The sequence below is a fragment of the Lemur catta genome, chromosome 11 (genome assembly GCF_020740605.2).
Source record: "Lemur catta isolate mLemCat1 chromosome 11, mLemCat1.pri, whole genome shotgun sequence".
Lineage (NCBI taxonomy): Eukaryota > Metazoa > Chordata > Mammalia > Primates > Lemuridae > Lemur > Lemur catta.
In genome coordinates this window covers 65,488,834-65,505,572 of record NC_059138.1, presented here as the reverse complement: position 1 = coordinate 65,505,572, position 16,739 = coordinate 65,488,834, and the positions used below count along the sequence as shown (strand labels likewise).

General features: G+C 37.1%; 1 long non-coding RNA gene across 1 annotated transcript in view; it reads left to right on the top strand.

Moving 5' to 3' along the window:
• Nucleotides 1–9,137: 9,137 nt before the first annotated feature.
• The window catches only part of LOC123647396, a 108,509-nt gene continuing 100,907 nt past the window's right edge, over nt 9,138–16,739 (top strand). The window contains exon 1 of the long non-coding RNA XR_006738218.1: nt 9,138–9,187. This is a non-coding gene — a long non-coding RNA (uncharacterized LOC123647396). The remainder of the gene's footprint in view (nt 9,188–16,739) is intronic.

Sequence of the window (16,739 nt, the reverse complement as noted above, 5' to 3'; positions counted from 1 at the left end):
GTTTTTCTACCTTACAAACTAACACATTAGTGACTTTCTTTTTGATAACTAAGATACTGCTTTTCTGTTCATTATAGTGTTTCTGGTTGATAACTAGGTACTTCAAGCCATGCAATTATTTTCCTTTAGATTCCAGTTTTTTTCAAATAGTTTGAAGTACCTTGTATAACATACCTAGCATAGTGACATACCTAGTATTATACATAGACAAATTTAGCATATGTATATTATATATACTTCCATAATTTAAGGTAAAGTATGATTTTTACATACTTTTGTCTCATTTTCCTTAGTTAGAAAACATATTTGTGCTTGGGGCAGGAAGTTGTGGAAAATTTTTTTCTGTATTATGTTTATATATCTAACATAATATCTGAATAACATAATGTCACATTAGTGTTGTAATTTAACTCCAGTTTTTCAAAATGCCCAAGAGATGTCAGTTGCAATCACGTGAAAGTTTTTTTTAATTAGTCATGAACACAAAAATGAAGTTGTTGTTTCCATGGTTTTGTGTTTTTTTTTTTTTTTTCTCTTTAGATCAACAAAGTTCTATTGCAAGGGAGAGTAAATGTGGAAGTAAAAAGCTTTTGGGGATTCTGAAAAAAGCATAGATACTTCTTTGCTGCTATAATTACTTGTAGGTTCATGTGGAAGCATGGCCAGAAACATTGAAAGCCATGTAATGGAAAGGATAAAAATAAATGTAACTTGGAATTCTACACTTAGCAAAAATGTCTACCAAAAATGAAGGTGAACTAATGACTTCTTCCCTCCTTCCCTTCTCCTTTCCTCTTTCTTTCTTTTCCTACCTTCCTTTCCTTTCTTTTCTTTCTCTCCCCTCTCTCTGTCCCCCTTCCTCCCTCCCTCTCTCCTTCCCCTTCTCCTGCCTCCCTCCTCTTTTCCCTCTTTCCCTCTTCTCTCTCTCTGTCTTTTGATCTTTCTGGCCAGAGTTCATCAAGTTATTTGAACTTGTCAAGGAACCACCCTTTGATTTTATTACTTTCCTTTTTTTTTAATCAATTTTTGACCTTTATTTTCATAATTCTGCCCATTTGGAGTTTAATTTGCTCTTTTTCTAATTTCTAAAGGTGGAAATATTAGATACTTGATTTGAGATCTTTTATCTGTAGTTGTTTACTGTAAGTTTTCATCTAAACATTGCTTTAGTTGAATCTCTAAAATTTTGATATATTTTATTTTTATAAATTCAAAATTTATAAAATTCATAATTACCCTTGTGAGTTCTATTACTCCTTTCAGTTAGCTCAGGTTTTGCTTCATTTACTTTGAAGCAAAATACTGCTTCACAATACTCTTTACTCTGAAATCTACTTCATCTGATATTCATCTATGTTAGGTACTTCAATTTTGTTTTGATTAGTGATAACATGGTAAGTCTTTTACCATCTTTTTACATTTTATTTATCTGTGTCTTTAAAGTGTTATGCTGGTATCCAGCATGTAGTTGGATTTTGCTTTTTAAATTCTAATATGATATTTTTATTTAGAGTGTTTAGATAATTTATATTTAATGTGATTATCAGTAACCTTGGGTCTAACTCTGTCTTACTGTTTTTTCTATTCCTTCTGTTCTCCTTTCCTCTTTTCCTATCTTATTTTGAATTAAATAATCTTTCATTTCATACACATTATTTTTAGTGATCTAGGAAGTACATCCTAGCATATGTATCTTTAATTTGGCACAGGCTACCTTCAAACAATATTATACCATTTCACATTTAGTGTAAGAACTTTACAACAGTACTTTCATTTCCCCTTTGCCAGTCTTTGGGTACTATTGTTTTAATGCATTTTATTTCTGCATGTGTTATAAATCACACAATAGTGTTTTTAGTTTTGATTTAAATAATCAATGGATTTAAAAAAAATTTCAAGAACGTTCATATTTACACATGTATTTCCAGTGTTCTTCATTCTTATATATCTATCAAAATTTCCCTCTGGAATCATTTTCCTTCTTCCCCAAAGACTATTTTTAACATTTCTTACAGTACATATTTGCTGGCAAATGAATTATATCTGTTTTTGTATACCTGAAAAAGTCACTAGTTCACATTTTTTTTTTTTTTGGTAGATATTTTTGCTAAGTGTAGAATTCTAGGTTACATTTATTTTTATCCTTTCCATAGTATGGCTTTCAATGTTTCTGGCCAGAAGTTTGTCATTTTTATCTTTGTTGCTTAGTATGTGATGTGTGTTTTATCTTCGGTTATTTTAAAGTTTTTCTAAAAAAATTGATTTTGAGCAATGATTATGATGTGATTTGGTGTAGTTTTTTTTCATTTTTATTCAGCTTTTGACTCTTGAGGTTATTGGATTTGTGGCTTTTTAGATTTCATCAAAACATTTTATTTTTATCAAATCTTTTAATTCACTTTCTCTTTCCTCATCTCAATTTTTTACTTCTCTGTGTATGGATATTAAATGAGAACATGTGACAATTTCAGTGCCTCTGATCTTTTATAAGAAGGCTGGTATTGTGAGAAAGAAAGGACAATTTCAACTTAAAAACTACCCTCTATTTTGCCTTTTTATGCCATTAATAGTGAAGTAGATGGAATAATATTGATTAATTATTTCTACACTCCAGAAAGTAGGTAACATACATTTAGTGCAAAACATACTAGATAGTTGCTTTTATAAGTGATTTCTTTGCTTTTTCTATTTTTCCTATTGATTGATTATGAACATACCATTTAAATATTACATCTTTCTGAGGACCATGAAATTGACATGATTCTAATGAGTTTTATAAGCATATGTTTAAGGATGATCTGCATTTATTTTTTTAGCACACTGATGTGTTCCAAAAATATTTTATGCAAACACAATATCTTTTTATTTTTTTGAAAGTGGATAAGCTATTATATACCATAGTCTGACTGTATTTTGTGGCTTAAGAGCAGACTAGACAGATTAACTGATAACTCTGGGCACTTCTTTGAATAGTTTTAAAATATTATAGGCATATTTTGAAACTGTAGAATATTTTTCTAGAACTTTATTTTAAGGAAATTTATAATTTAACTGTTTGGCTCTGTCTGTATCCATCAGATTGTCGCTTGGTTAAATGACTGATTTTTTTTTTTTTTTAAACCATTTAGGTTAATAACCCTGTGTTCAGGCCAAGCAGAAGTGTAAGGATCAGAGATATTTTATGTACTCCCACCAAATAAACTAGTTACTTTATTGTGTGGCTGATGTTATCATCTTATGTAGCAAGAGGATTACTTGTTATATCTAAATTGGTGACTGGGTATTTCTGGAGTGTATGAAATGGGAACAAATATTTTAATAGCATTGGGCAACTTCCTCAACATCCTATGAGGTAAACAGGAAGAAATTACTATTATGTAAAGTTAGTATCCAGGGCATTAAAAATTTAGGGAAATTTCCAAGTCTGTACAAGGAGTCAGTATTAGAAGAGCCTTTGGACTTTAAAGGCAAATATATTCTCCAAATCTTGGTCTGAGTTACATTGGTGAGGAAGAAACCACATTCAAGAGGTTGTTACTCTTTCCTCTGCTATTTCTGTGGGTATTCCTATTTTGAGTAATTTGAAACTAAGGTTACTCATAAATTCTTAACCTGGACACAATTTATGTAAGTGGTCAGTTTATTCCTTAAAAAAATGCAATGACATTGATCCAGTCATGGGAAATGAAGTATATTGGAAGCATCTTTTGTGTGGTCAAGAAACTTTATTGCTCATATGAACTGCTTTCTCAGACATTCAAAATTAGGTTTTAAAGTGGAGGAAGTTATTCAGAGAAGTTGAGTATAATGTGGGTATGTAAATGCGTATATATACACATATACACAGGTGGTCCCTGGATTACAGATGAGATATGTTCCTGAGAATGTCTTTAGGTCAGATTTGTATGTAATTGGGATCCCTGGTAAACCACTGCATATATGGTAATAATAATAATAAGACCATAATGGCTCATGTGGTAATATAGTGTAATATTATAATAATATCCCTGTACTGTAATAAGTTACAGAAACTATGTGCTCTTTTAATTCAAAAGAACATAAAAACAAACTCATACAAAAAGTTTAGACGAGAGATAGGAGAAGTTTCAAAAAAGAATATTAAAGGATAACATTCACCTAATGTTGCATCAACGTCTTATTGGAAAGGGCATTTTTGAGGCAAGAAGGTTAGGCTGACATTAATCAGAAGATGATGACCGAGATGGTGCTGGAGAGGATGGAGTGGGTGCTGGACAATCGGGATTTGATTCTGCTGCTGGAGGAGGGGAGCTCACCACTGAAGTCAGTTTCTTGAACAAAGGTATCTAGGGTTGTTTGCACAGCCTTTTTCTTTTTTTAATCATAAATGGTTTTGTAGCAGCTGATGTTCTCCCTAACTGCATGGTAAACCTTTGTAAACTGCTCAGTGTTAGAATCTTGCTCCTCAAGCTTAGCAAATCCTGCTTTAGTTAGAAAAAACGCTTCAGCTAATTCTTTTGTCATAAACTTTCTTGGCTCTAGATCTTCTGATTCTTGGGTTCTTGGTTTCTATCAGCTGCTTCTCTGCCTATCTATGAGACAAAGCACTTACGCCATGTGGGTTTGTTTACACGCCCAGAAGAAACTAGTTCCTGAATTATTATTTAACTATAAAATTATCATTATGGGGAGCCTCGGGAGCCGATTTGTAAGTACAAAATGCCATAAGTCAGGTCATTGATAACCCGGAGACTGCCTGTATTTGAGGGGGGGAGAGAAAGAGAAGTTGTTTATATGGCAATGACTATTGAAGTGGATTGAGGTAGTAGAAATAGTTGTAACTTAGGAACTCGGAAGGTAAATGAGGACAACAGTGAAAGTGAGGTTGAAATGTCTTTCCTAATTATTGACTTGTTATGAAAGACTATTTCTCATTCACAGATAAAGTGTTACCATTTTATAGGGAGAAGATATGCTTCATATTATCATTCATACATAGAGATTTTTGTTTTCTCCTAAGTCGTTTATTTTCCTCAATTAATAAAATGCCTGAAATAGGTGTTTTCTGACATTGATTCAGCTCCTCAATGATTCCATCAAAGATCCAGGATTTTTTAATCTTTTAGCTCAACTGTCCTTATTTTGTTGTCTTTTGTCCTTAGGATTGCTGCCCAGGGTCACGAGATAGCTTCTGAAGCTGCAGCAATTACAGGATGGCTTATTAAGTCAGGAAGTTGGGGGGAAGGGGCTATGTCTCTTGTGCCTGTCCCCTTTTATCAGGAAAGCAAAATGACAGAAGGCTACCAGGAGACTTCCCTGTATATCCCATGGCCAGGACTGGATCACATGACTATACCTAGCTGCAAGGGAGGCTGAGGAAATGGAACAAATTGCAACTGACTCAGTCTAATCATAATCTGTCACCTGAGTCTGGGCACATTGCTACCCTAAGGAATAAAGTGTGAGGGTAAATATTGGGTAACAACAGTGTTGGTCACATAGGGTCATACATGTATCTTTCACTACTAGAATTTAAGTGGTGCTCTTCTGTAGAATAATGTAGTCCATGTAGTCACTAAAAGAGAATGACTTTACAAAATTCTTTACAAATGTTATAATACTTCTGAAGTATATTTATTGACTCTGTCCCTTATGTTTGTGGAGGAAAATTCAACTGATTTTTCAAAGATTTAATCACAGATAAAAAATAAGAAGGAAATATAATCTCAAAAAGTGTAAACAGAAATTATCATAAAACTTTTAAGAAAGCAAAAGGTATTCCTAAATTTAAGCATACTATAGTTTCACAGGAAATATTGACATTCTCACTTGCTTGATTCTAGAGTTTTCTATAGTGAGCAGATAACAAAGTTCAGCTCATATGTTTCATTATTCAGTCATCAGGATGTTCATGTTATTTGAAAATATTTGAAAATAATTTTAATAGACGTATAGTAAACATTTTGTTTCAGGAACTGTGCTAGCACACTGGGATAAATATATGCAAGTTAAATTCTTCCTTCCAGCTCACAAAAAAAAGACATAAATTTCTCAGTAACACAGGATAGAAAATACTCAAAGTCTAAAGCACTAGGTTGGGGTTTCTTGTTGCCAAGACTGGCAACTTGAGAGTTTTGATATCCATGTGAGGCTGTAAGTATAGTGTTAGGTCATTTTTAAACAAAATAAAATTAACAAACATCAAATCAAAACCCACTGTTTTTCCAACATGGCGATATAGAGATACAACAAATACTAGGTGATAACATTTTCCTACTTTCAAGCCAATTGTTTTGGCATTCTGAAGATATAGTATATGTTATGTAGTCAAAAGAAATAATGCTTTTACATTTAAAAGATATTTTCACATACAAGTTATGCTCAGTATTCATCTTAAAAACATATGGACCCAAAAATGATTGAAAGAAGATAAAGTGTTTAGGTTCATAGAACATTTATTTTGAAACTACAACAATCTGGACTCCATGCTACAGCATTGTGCCTGGGACGTGTTCTGAGTTTCATTTTAGAGATGTGGAAACAATGTCAGGGATCAGTAACTTGTCCAAATTCTTGCAGGTCATACAACCATGGTGACAGTTCTGGCATCCCTAAGGGCCAGGGGGATAAGATCTCTAAATCCATTTCATACAACCGACAGTGGTGTTCAACTCTGGCTTGTGTTAGAATCACCTGGAAAGCTTTAAAAAATACTGATGCTTGGCTTCTATGCTATATTAATTAATCCAAATTTCTGGTGTTGGGGCCCAGGCATTGGTATTGGGGAAAATAAATTCCTGAGGTGATTCCGTTACGTGGCCGAGGTTGAGAACTATCAATTATGCCATAGACCTGAGAATATGATTGATTGGGTTATTGGGTGAGGGTGAGCCCATCACCTGTGTGTTCTCAAACTTTCAGTTCATGTGGTATTTCATGACCTGAAAGTAAATGCAGACAAGTTCCTTGTGTCTTATTTGAAATAATATTGTCAGGTAGCGTCATCTTTTCTAGCCACTCTTCTTCTTCATTTCCAGGTGACTCATGCTGAGCAACGTGCTTATTTCATGTTGCAGCTCAGTCCTTCACATGGTTGTCCCAATGCCCCATTTATCTTTGCGGTCGTTGGCACAGCCTGGAAACTTAGAACAATGCAAATCATTTCGAAATTTAAAACATGATTCCTGGTAATGCTTCAGGAAGTACTTTAAGGTTAAGTTTTATTTCCAAAGTACCCTGGATGCCTTCCTGAAATAGATTAAAAACTGCTTATTGGCAAAGAGAGAGAAATAGGTGAGGAGACACTGGGCTAACATTGTATCCGTGTGATTTGTCCTGGTTGAAATGACGGAAATGATGATTGAGTTCATTTATTATTTTTCTCATTCTGAACCTACCTTTACTGGAATATTTATTTTAACTCTAACTGGGTAAAGATTTATAAGAGTTCAACTCATTTTTAAAGGGACCGAGAGTCTAGTTTTATCACACATGGCCGTGTGTGTGTGCATACACACAAATGTCTTATTTTCTTCCTTCTAGATAAAATGAGGAAAAGGCCAGAGGTGAATTCTATTAAATATATTCTGACGTAGGAAAAAGTTTAAATATTAGGATCATCCCAGGATCATCCTTTACTCATACTTTATGTAGATAGTTTTCTGTGGTCTCTGATTCATCACTCGTTGTCTTCACAAATCTTTTTCTGGGATTTTTTTCTGTGTGGGTGGGCTTTTAATGGATTGTATATCACACTCTTCTTTCCCACCTCAAGCAATGTGGCCTTGCTAAAATTATTAATTTGAATCTTAAACTTACTATTTACCAGCTATGGGACCTTGGGCAAACTGCTTAACTCCTCTGAGATTGAGTACATTCATCTGTAAAACAGAGACAATGTTATCTACGCCTAACATTGTCTGCAGGAATTAAAGAGATAATTTGTATGAAGTGCCTAGTACGAAGTGTGGGTCATAGTACTCTAGTAAATGTAACTTACTCTCTATTCCTTCACCTTCCCTCAATAAAATATATTCTTGGAAAGAAACCGAAGCCAGTCATTTATATGTAAGTGAGAATTGGTCATTTTCTTCCCATTTCCTGGGGTATTCTATAAGAGTAGACACAATAATAATCATAATGTTTGCTGTGTACTTTACTGAGAGTTGTTGGCTGGCTTATCCTCTTTATAGAAATTTAATATCAGTGGGGAAAGGTTATTTCTGTGTGTGGTTGGTCCAAGACCAGAGAAGTCACTCTGTGTAGGCAGCTTTATACTGTGTATCCGAGGTAGACCCGCTGAAGTCACATGCAGTGGTGTGTCTGTGTATGCAGAAGTTAATGATCATCCAGGATGACCTTGCATTGGAGCTCTGTCCGGCTGATTCCATGTAAGATTAATCATGAAAGTCAAGATCTAGATGTGCATCTAAAGATGCATGTCCTGAGAAAGAAATTAGGCTGGACTTTTATAAAAATTGTTACAAAGAAGCAACAATAATTAGGAAAATGGAAAACAATGGCCTTCAGCCATTTAGTGCCCCTGGTAGAGATACACGAGCACAGCCCACTTCAGGCTGGCGAATGTGAGTTACTCTGCACAAGTGAGGCTTGCACCATCATGAAAATATTTCTCAAAACCACTACTGCTGGGATGTTGGTCAGAAGTGCCCCAAGTCTGTTTTTCTGGAGCCATGGGACCCTTTATTCAAGGACTCGCAGAGAGAAGGCAGACAAGAGTATAGATTTTGCACTCTCATCCTCTCGAGGGCACACCTTATTTATAAAAGGAGATTTAGATTACATGATCCCATAAAACTTGGCATAGAGAAACTCAAAGCAAATATTTATTCTACAAGGATGGGTTAGTAGTGTTAAGGTAGTGAGATTTACCTTGTACAACTTTAAATAAGTTTATTGAGTTGTTAATGGAATAACATTATCTATGATTAACAAATGTTAAACTGTGGTCAGATTTTTGGTAAATATTTAACAACACTTGTGAATCGGACAACAGAAATGGAATAAAATTTCAAAAAGCTAGATTTTTTTCATGTGGCTTGAAGTCAATATTGAAGTTACTCAAAATAAGATTTTTTTTTTTTTGTCCCGTGGAATTGGCCCTGTGTTTATATCCTTCAGGTCTGGATCAGCGCGATGGGGAAGGTGACGGCCGCAGGGCAGTTTGCTCCGTTTTGCTGACTCACATGTGAGTGTAATACCTGGTTTTTATTGAGGGTGCCCTAAATAATTCTTTAATCCTGATTTGGATTAAGGAAGAAAAGGTCTTTTTGCTTCTCTCTTTCTCTCCCCGTGTGTGTGTGTGTGTGTGTGTGTGTGTGTGCACACACATGTGCATTTTAAAAATTTTGCCCCTTTATTGAGATCCTGATGCCCAGACTCAGGTCCCTTGAAGTTTCATGTTGAAACTTCTTCCGGCATTAATTCTACCTGATTAGTTTCAGCTCTTTGATAGCCCGGAGGTGGTGATAGTTGATATCACAGGGGTCTGGAATATTGGCATGTGACTTCAAAGAAGAGATCAAAGCTAATTTCCAGATGAGTTCCAAGGGTGTTCTGTAACTGCTAGTAAAAAGCATTACACATCCATGATTCATTAACTGTGTCTACACCACATAGAATGCAGTGGATATTTGGTACTTGTCTAGACATTAATTTATTATCCACCTATGCTGATAGACCCTATTAATCAGACTGATTGGTTAATTGACAGATCTCTGCTTTTTGTTCTATAGACAGTCCCAGTCTATAGATGCTAAATGTGGTATTCTCTCTTTGTGCAAAATTCTTAGGATCACTTTTGGCTAGTCTAAACATTGCCTAGGAGTTGTTTATCATGCTTGATTTAATAATCCTCCTGAAGCATGTATACTATTAATTTCTGCTTGAGAATTTCCAACAAAGCAAACATTTACACAAGGAGGGTGATTCCCTTCTAGCTGTAGGGATGGATCAAGACAGTGGTACCAAAATAGACATGACTGTGTCTAAGTCCCCAAGACTTTAATCACATTTAATCACTGTGCAAGTTGTGCCAGGAGGAAGGAAGACGTGTTTCTCTGTGGCTACATAATATATCTTTGACTCTCCAACAAAGCTATTTTTATGGCTTATAATAGAGTGGCTACCCTGTGGGTTTTTCCCCCAACTCCATTTGCCAGTTTTTAGTAGAAAGCAATATTTGATGCATTTAAAAACATTGAGAGTAGGGCAAGGCAAAGGAAGAGGAAAGATATTAGTATGAAGGAAAGTTTCCCACAGGAATTAAAAAGAATTCATCCCACAGAGGAGGTCCTTCTCGATTGCTTCTTGCTCATGGGAAACATTTTCACCTGCATTGCCAAGGCCTTGATACTGATATCTCGGAGGCATTAAGCAATCCAGAAAATTTATTTAGCAACTTTGATTCATCTTATGAGAGAGCACGGAAATCAAGGTTACTGTCGTCCTGCCCCAAAAGGTCAGGATTTGTAGTGCCAAATGGCTTGCTCCCTACTTAGAGCAAACACATTAGTCAGATTTGATATATTGATTCATAAACCACGTTAGGGCCAAACATGTTATGAGAAATTAAGACTCTTTCTTGACACACAACTTGGCTCTGAATTTGAACTGAATAAACAACATCTTTTGTTCAAATGCTCCATTTGAAAAGTAAATTGAAATATGTTGGAATAAGTGATCTCTTCACTTCTCAAAGATATCACTTTGAGATATTTCTGAATCAAAGACTCTGTGCATGTTGGGCTTCCTCTCTGAAATCAATGCCCTTCGTTAGGGCTTCTGACTCAATGAGCCTTAGTTTGAGGTTGGGGTAAGTTCTGACGGCTGTGGATGTTGCAAGGAAGGAAGAGAAGGGAGCCAAGTCTGCCTTACAGAGGCAGCCCCTGGTCTAGTGTGAGAATCATCTTTGGCTCATTGAATTCAACCTGAACTCTAACACCGCAGAGGCCACGTGATCTGACCACTAGAACTAAAGCGTAAGAGCCAGGACGAATTCACTATGCATGAGCTGCAATCATAATACTTCAGTAACTATTTTGAAGTAGCAATGCTAAAAATAATTTAGTTACATTAAAATACCATATCTGAAGAGCAAACCAACAGCTGACTCATTCTAACAAAGGAAGGCTTCAAAGAAGTTACCAATCAGACAAAATATACTGCCCAGTTTTCTAAAGAAAAAACATCTGATACTTCTCAATAAATTTAAAAGCAGAGTTTTCTTCTCTGATACCAAGAGAATCCTTTAAGTTATGAGTATGTTATATTAATCTACTTAATTCTTTGGGGGGATTTTAGATTTCAGTTATCTTTATACACAGCTTTTGATATCTTTATAGAAGTTTTCTAAATAAAGATGTTTCTATCTCTTGTAGATGTCAAAGTCACATTGCAGCTGTTGCCTGTGTCCTTAGAGGCGCTTGCCCTCTGCTTGCCCACCCCATTTTCCCCAACAAGGTCAGGCTGACCTTTGAGCGTGGAAGTCAAGGGAAGCCAGGCCTTAATTAGGAGCAGCTAGACTACTGGTAGCAAAGTTAACATGTGGCACCAGGCCATGGTGCCCCAGAGAAGGGAAGCAAGAAGTTATAGATTGTAGCAGTAAGTTTAAAGCCCATAGATTCTGGGAATCAAAAATGTATCTATTGAGTTATTTAATGTTTTCTCATTTTTGCCTGAACACCTATGTACCATATACAACTTTGTACTATCTCTCAGTGCCTTTGGCCTCACACTCCATAATATACCCTCTGTCCTTCCTTTATCAGTTCTACTAGAAGCAGCATGATCTGATGGAAAATAGGAGGGCTTTCAAATAAGAGTCCCAAATTCATATTTGAGCCTCAGCCTTCTCTTATGTGAGCTTCAGCTACTTTTATTACCCGAACCTCAGATTCCTGATATATATCAAAGGAACAAAAACATTGCCCATATCGAAAATTGTTGGCATGCTCACATAATCTTATCCATAGCTAACAATTTTTTTCTAGAGTTGTCATTTTATACCTGAGAAATTATGAAAATGACAGCAGTAAAGAGAAAATAAAGAAATAGAAATAAGTTTAGAAAATAGTATTTAAGAGAAAAAATGGGAGACCCACTGTGGCACAGGCAGTTTAAGAAGCAAGGTAGGATGGGTTGCCTGGGAGAGGATTTTAAAGGCATGCTGCCCCACGGCCAACCGCATCCCAGAGCTGGTGTCCAGTCTTCTCCCTGCTTGTGTGGTTTGGTTGAGAGTAAATGGGTCGTCCTGATTCTGTTTGCCAGAACCGTCTGTAGGGGAACAGAGCCCAAGCTTTGTGTATGAGGAAGAGTAGGCCTGTACGCCTGGTGAGAGCACACGTGGTTCATGTGGAATCGTCCTGTGCTGAGTTGGGAGATTTCTCTCTAAGACCTGTGGTACCTGAATCAAAGTGGGAAGGTGTGCTGCAAGGTATTTCTCGGGCACCAACTTCTTTTTCTGCCAGGGCCGTGTGAGCGTTCATAAAACTGAGAGAAACAGAGGGCTAGATAAGCAAATTCTTGGAAGAGGAATAGATGAATATTTTTTGTTAAATGCTTCCTTTTCCAATTTTTATCTCTTCGTGTTCCATAATGCTGCTTGATTTATTCGAAAAAAAATGAACATAGTCTACTTAGCTGTCAGAGATAGCACTAAGCTGGCCATGGGTCCAGCCAAAAGTGAAAAGTGCAATGTGTCAAGTCACGGCAATTGGCTGAAGCTGTGTGAGCAGGAGAGTACCTGAGACCCACAGAGGTGGGTGAGACACAGGCTCCAAGGTCAGAGAATCGGCCCCTGCTTCAGCAATGGGGTCGAATTAAGATCTCAGCACAGAGTCTGTTGATGTTCTGCTTTAGTAGCCTTTCGGTGTGAGTACTGAGGTGCAGCCTGCAGCCAGAAAGTTAGATATTTTTACCCCCGATCAAGAAACACTGAAATTGTTTCACGTTGACCGGCCGAAGAGGGAATAGAGACGATGAGGTCGGAAGATAGGCTGAATGAAGAGGAGGAATACATAAAGTGTGTAATCCTCAAAGAGGAAATTGGAAGTTGATTGTGTCCAGATGGTTCATGGAATGTTGATTTATTCTGACAGTGATAGCGGCCAAGTGCAAGAGTGATGTTTTTTCGTGCACCAGCCAGACCGATCACTAGTTCATGATCGGAGGGATTGGACTTAGATAGAAGCATGGACAGTTCGTCTAGAGGAACAGGAAGGAAGGCAGAGCATACAGCAAAGATGCAGTTAGGTGGGTAGGCTAGTGAGCAGAGAATTGAGGGGGTTCTCCTCTTATGGTTTCTATTTTTAGTGAAATAGGAAACAAGGCCATCCCTGCCGGTGAGAAGGGGGAGATGTTGTTGCAAGTATGACTGAGGAGTGAGTGGCAGAAGGAACAAGATCACTGGGGGATGATCAAGGAACTGAAAAGCTGAGATAACAGAAGGATTTTCTATGGGAATATGAAGATCTCAAGAACTGTGAAAAGATGAGTGATGGAGAGACAGAGTAAGCCATGAGCTAAACTCTTCAAGAAATTCCCAGTGAGATGGATTGCTGTAGAGGATTGCAACCAGGAGGGGGATCGGGTGCTATCATGTCAGGCATGACTTTCAAATTGCTGAAGTTTTTATTGAGATGGGAGGAACAATGATCTGGAAGCAGTATTAAGAAGCAAGAGAGGGAACTACTACACCTGCTGGCCCTGAAACATGGGAGTTTGAGAGAGAAAACAGCAACCCCGTGAGAACTGTCTACGGGAAGCAGTGTCATCAAGGGAATCCAGATTTCAGACACATGAAGAAGGTCAAGGGAACATTTGCATAGGATGTCAAGAATGCCTGTGGGTTTTGCTGAGGATAGATTGGGGGTACCAGAGGACAGAGAAAAGTAAGAACAGAGTTGACTGGGAAAGTGGGACAAACTAAGCCATATGGAAATGACCACGTGGATGATGAGGGATGACCTGAGATCTTAGGAGAATAAATAGGAGCATTTTTTTTTTTTTTTGGAGTAGGGGATTGTGGAGGCTATAAAATTTAACTTGATCAACATCATCTCATTATCATCAGATTGGATCAGTGCTTGTCACTGTGGATACAGCTTCTATCAGATTTGTTCTATTAGTGTAAGTTTTCTCCCTTGGGCCATGTTTATTAATACTGATCTAGACTGGAAATAATCTTGGAGGACTTTTAGTTCATTACTAGTAATGTGGTTTTTTGGTCAGTTTTATTGAGGCGTAATTATACATAATACCTTTTTTAGTATCTCACTTTGTGTTTCAACAAATGCATACAACACCAAATCAGGATCTAGTCTGTTTGTGCTGCTATAACAGAATACCATAGACTGGGTAATTTTTAAGGAACAGAAATTTCTCACAGTTCTGCAGGCTGGAAGTCCAAGATAAAGGCAGTAGCATTTGGTGCCTGAGAGCTGCATCCTCCTGAAAGGGGGGAATGCTGTGTTTCCATGTGCAGAAGGTGGAAGGGCAACAGAGAAACACAATCAGGCCCTTCTACAAGGGCACCTCATCCCTTTCATGAAGAAGCAGCCCTCATGGCCTAATCACCTCTTAAAGGCTCCACCTCTTAATACTATCGGCAACACCTGAATTTGGGTGGGGACTCATTGAAACCAAAGCATCTTTGGATGCTCTTCTGTTTTATTCACTTTCTCTTTGTGTTTCAGTTTGGGCAATTTCTACTGACCTATTTTCAAGTTTACTGACTTTTTTCCCTTTCAGTGGCACTGTGTCTACTGAAGTGACAGTTGAGGGCATTCTTCATTTCTGTTTCTGTGTATTTGAAGCATTTCTATTTAACTATTAGAGTTTTCATCTTTCTGCTGAAATTCAACATATGTTTATGCATATAGAACACTTTTTTGGCTCAAGCCTTTAATGTGTTTATTACAGTGATTTCAAATTCAGTTATGTTATGGGTCATCTCTAGTTTTGTTCATTGTTTTTTCTTTTGTAAGTGGGTTGCATTGTCCTTGGTTTGTGTTTCATAATTTTCCACTGAATGCTAGATACTGTGTACAACAGCAGAGAGTAAGAAACTAGTATTTATGCCGGGAAATGGGCACACCCATCTTCAGCTAAGCTGTTATTGTGAGGTGTTAGGTCATTCTACTCAGAAGTTGAGTTGGGCTTGGGTTTTGTTGTTGCTATGGGTTCATTCACTGTATCTCTGGCTTCAAATTCCTCTAGCATTACCTTGTGTTCAGGGTGAGGTCTGGTTTGCCAGTGAGTTTTCCTTAATATTACTGCTCCACCCTCATCATTAGGCCTTCTCTGTGCACCTGTATTTCAGAGAGAGTTGGTCTCCATTCTTGATACTACCACAGTGGTAGACTGCTGTTGCTTATTTATTATAGTTTTTGCTAGCATAGCCTGGAGAGATTTTCCCTATTTTAGAGAATGCTTTAGGGAATCATGCAGAAAAATGACTGAGATGGTACAAATTCTCCTTGTATCTGCAATTCCTAAGAGTTCTTTATTTTCATATTGGCCTACTCTTGGACTTTAAGAATTTATTAAAAATTTTAACTAAACTTGTCTTACTCATTGGTATGGCAGGCAACCCTGGCTTCCTTCTGCTCTCATGAGTAAGTCCCTGCTCATATTCCCTTTCTTCTCGAGGATACCTGTCTTAGACTTCAGGATAGTTAGATACCCTGTGACCTCAGTTCTCTAGGTTCAAGAAAAATTAATATTTGCAGTATATACAGATTTTTCTGGTTGATAAGGTAGGAGTGAGTGACATTCTTTCCACAGTTGTACATCTCAGCAGAAGCCAGAAGTCAGTATAAGCTTTTAAGTAAGATTTGTTTTAGCATTTTTTTACTTTTATTTATACCAGAATGGATGCTGAAACATTTTGATCTTAACTATTTTGATCTTAACTATTTTGATACTTATTCTGATGAAAACTAGAGTTTGATTTATAGAGCTCTGAGCCAAGCCTGTACAATTCCAAAAAGGAAGGAACTGTACATTCTAAGGTGATTCCACATGAAAGAACCACATCCTCAGGCAGTGACTTGGCCCTATAGCCACTGCCCCCTATTTACTAGCAAATGATGAGTGTAATGAGTCACAGCACATTTCTAAATATATCAACAGCCCTACAAAGTGTTTCAGGGGCACATTCATCAATTATGGTCATGGGAAAGGGCATAATAGTACAGGCTTTCATCATCATTCCACTCTCTCTCCCCAGTATGCCTAGGGTGTGTTGAAATACTGTGATTGTTCAGTTAGAAGCATTGTTCATTTTTGAGTACTGCTTACTGGAAATGAGTAAAATATCTGAGGGAGGCCATCCCGTATGAAGGCCTATTTCCTCATTCAAAAGCTTTTTGTTTAATAAAGTATCTCAAAAACTCTTCTGTGAGATTCACCAACCTCGTTCTTTGTAAAGCATTGATTAGAATCCATAACTTCAATTGAAGAAAAGATCCACTGTGGACTTGGATGCCAGCCATTTTCGCTGAATTCCCCGCTTACCCTCCTGCTAATAACAAAAGCAGTGCAGTTCTCAGTGCTGTGGTTCTTCTCTCGAGCGTGGTGGGTATTTCTGGAAGTGTAACTCTGGCAGCACTGAACAATCCATAAAGTCCTCTGACATTTTAATGTGGCTATAAAATTGGGTGGAATCTTATAGAAAACTACCCTAGAAATTAGACTTGAATAAGAGAAGATTGTTCGGAATCTCATTACTTTGAATAGTG